Source organism: Oncorhynchus masou, chromosome 23 (assembly GCF_036934945.1).
Source record: "Oncorhynchus masou masou isolate Uvic2021 chromosome 23, UVic_Omas_1.1, whole genome shotgun sequence".
NCBI classification, from domain to species: Eukaryota; Metazoa; Chordata; class Actinopteri; order Salmoniformes; family Salmonidae; genus Oncorhynchus; species Oncorhynchus masou.
This window is the reverse complement of record NC_088234.1, coordinates 24,536,248-24,539,865: the sequence shown is the minus strand read 5'-3', so window position 1 is coordinate 24,539,865 and position 3,618 is coordinate 24,536,248.

Here is a 3,618-nt window from a genome sequence, read left to right as displayed (position 1 = left end):
GTCATGGTTAAAACATATCGATGCAGTAGTAGCTAAGATGGGGATAAGAAATAAATCGATGCTATAATAAATCGACGCTCTGCCTTCTTAACAACACTATCAACAAGGCAGGTCCTACAGGCCCTAGTTTTGTCGCACTTTGACTACTGTTCAGTCGTGTGGTCAGGTGCCACAAAAAAGGACTTGCAAAACAATTGCAATTGGCTCAGAACAGGGCGGCACGGAGAGCTAATATTAATAATATATTAATAATATGCATGTCAATCTCTCCTGGCTGAAAGTGGAGGAGATATTGACTTCATCACTACTTTTATTTATGAGGGGTATTGACATGTTGACTGTCATAAACCTACCTCTTCCTCTGCGCTGGTGCCCAGTCCATGCATGGCTTCCAGTCCCGATCCAAGGCCGGAGCCTTCCTCTGCGCCGGTGTCCAGTCCAGGCACGGCGACCAACCCACCTCAATGGCCGGAGCCTTCCTCTGTGCCGGTACCCAGTCCAGTCACGGCATCCAGCTCAGCTCCACGGCCGGAGCCCTCCCCTGTGCCGGTGCCCAGTCCAGGCACGGTGTCCAGACACGGTGTCCAGGCACGGCCTACAACCCACCTCCATAGCTGGAGCCTTCCTCTGTGCCAGTACCCAGTCCAGGCACGGCAGCCAGCTCAGCTCCACGGCCGGAGTCCTCCTCTGCGCCGGTGCCCATTTCGGGTGCGGCGTCCAACCCAGCTCCAAGGCCGGGGACCTCTGCGCCGATGCCTAGTCCAGGCACGGCATTCAGCCCGGCGCCATGGCCGGATCCGGGGTCTGGGCGGGGGCTACGACCAGCACAGGCGCTGCCACCAACACTAGTCACCCCCCCCCTGCCCTCTCCATTTGGTTTCAGGTTTTGCGGCTGGAGTCCACACCTTTGGGGAGGGGAGGGGTACTGTCATGCCCTGACCATAGAGAGCCCTTGGTTCTCTATGGTGTTGTAGGTCAGGGCGTGACAAGGGGGGTGTTCTAGTTTTCCTATTTCTATGTTGGTGTACTTGGTATGGTTCTCAATTAGAGGCAGCTGATTATCGTTGTCTCCAATTGGGGATCATACTTAAGTTCTTCATTGTTCCCACCTGGGTTGTGGGATATTGTTTGTACCACATAAGTCACGTTTTGTTGCTTGTTTATTGTTTTTGTTTGAAAGTTTCACTTAAATAAAAGCCTTGGTCCAACCTTTTCAACAACCGTGACAATGACACATTTTCAACAAGTCAGTTCGTCAAATTTCTGCCCAGCTAGAGCTGCAAGGATTTTTGCGAGGATCAGGCGACGAGTGGCTAATCTGACCTTGCTTTCCGTCCTGCTAGCTAATGTTCAATCTCTGGAAAATAAATGGGACTAGCTGAAAGCACGTATATACTACCAACGGGACATTAAAATCAATATATAAAAACAATATCTTATGTTTCACCGAGTCGTTGCAGAACAACAACATTAAGAACATACAGCTGGCGGGATATACACTCCATCGGCAGGCCAGAACAGCAGGCTCTGGTAAGACATGGGGCGGGGGCCTATGCATGTATGTGAACAACAGCTGATGCACAATATCTAAGGAAGTCTCAAGGTTTTGCTCGCCTGAGGTAGAGTATATCATGATAAGCTGTAAACCACACTATCTACCTAGAGAGTTTATCTGTATTTTTTGTAGCTGTCAACATACCACCACAGACCGATGCTGGCACTAAAACCACGAGCTGGCAACCTTGGTTAGCGTGAAATGGGTTTCCATGGCCAAGCAGCTGCACACATGCCAAAGATCACCATGCGCAATGCAAAGCGTCGGCTGGAGTGGTGTAAAGCTCGCCGCCATTGGACTCTGTGCCAACTGTAAAGTTTGGTGGAGGAGCAATAATGGACTGGGGCTGTTTTTCATGGTCCGGGCTCCTTAGTTCCAGTGAAGTGAAATCTTAACATTACAGCATAGAAGAGTCTCCCTTCACAGAACAGCACAAACTGTCTCTAACCAGAATAGAAAGAGGAGTGGGAGGCCCCGGTGCACAACTGAGCAAGAGGACAAGTACATTAGTGTCCAGTTTGAGACACAGACACCTCACAAGTCTTCAACTGGCAGCTTAATTAAATAGTACCTGCAAACCACCAGTCTCAATGTCTTTAGTGAAGAGGCGACTCTGAGATGCTGGCCTTCTAGGCAGAGTTCCTCTGTCCAGTGTCAGTTGTGCACCGGTGCCACCCACTCTTTCTTTTCTGGTTTGAGCCAGTTTGCACTGTTCTGTGAAGGGAGTAGTACACAGTGTTCTACGAGATCTTCAGTTTCTTGGCAATTTCTCGCATGGAATAGCCTTCATTTCTCAGAATAAGAATAGACTGACGAGATTCAGAAGAAAGTTATTTGTTTCTGGCCATTTTGAGTCTGTAATCAAACCCACAAATGCTGATGCTCCAGATACTCAACTAGTCTAAAGAAGGCCAGTTTTATTGCTTATTTAATCAGGACAACAGTTTTCAGCCATGCTAACATAATTGCAAAAGGGTTTTCTAATGATCAATACGCCTATGTAGATATTCCGTTTCCAGCTATAAGTCATTTACAACATTAACAATGTCTACACTATTTCTGATCGATTTGATATTTTAATGGACAAAAAGAAGGAAATTTCTTAGTGACCCCAATCTTTTGAACGGTAGTGTATATACTGTATCTATTTATCATTGGGGAATATGTTTCATCCTGCTCAAAATCAATATGCATAATATTGCTTGAGTGCTGTTTGGGCATCTGCGGTGTGTACGATTATGTGTGTACCCCATTGCTCATCTCAAGTATGTACATTAAACATTAAACCCTCGTAATCAAGCACATCATAAACAACTTAATTTTCATTAAGCCCAATAACGACACATTTTCATTATAGACTACACAGATTAAATGCCCACAGCTTGCTACACTTGAGAGGGATGCTGGGGATAATGGTTTTTCTTATTATTAAAAAGGACAGGTTGCACTTTATATTTCCACAACTCTAACAACGTAGATTGCTGTTAATCCATCTAAACAGTCTTTATGCAAAAGTGTAAACAAACAAATATACACTTGTACTTTCGCAATTGGAATTACATTCATCAAAAACTCCTATACCAACAATACATTGCAGCATTGACGCCAAGAGAGGAACGGCTTGGTGGTGGTGGTAATCATGGTGGCCAATGTTTGTGTTAGCCATTGTTTGGATTTACTGCTGCTAGTAGTAGCACTCAGATTAGCAACTGGCATGATATAGCTACCATCAGTCAACAACAGAGTATTAGCCAGTTTGGTTATAGATGTTTAATGTCTACTATACTGAACAAAAATATAAACACAACATGTAAAGTGTTGGTCCCATGTTTCATGAGCTGAAATAAAAGATCCCAGAAATGTTCCATACGCACAAAAAGCTTATTTTTCTCAAATGTTGTGAACAAATTTGTTCACATCCCTGTTTATGAGCATTTCTCCTTTGCTAAAATAATCCATCCACCTGACAGAAGTGGCATATCAAGAAGCTGATTAAACAGCATGATCATTACACAGGTGCACCTTGTGCTGGGGACAATAAAAGGCCACTCGAAAATGTGCCC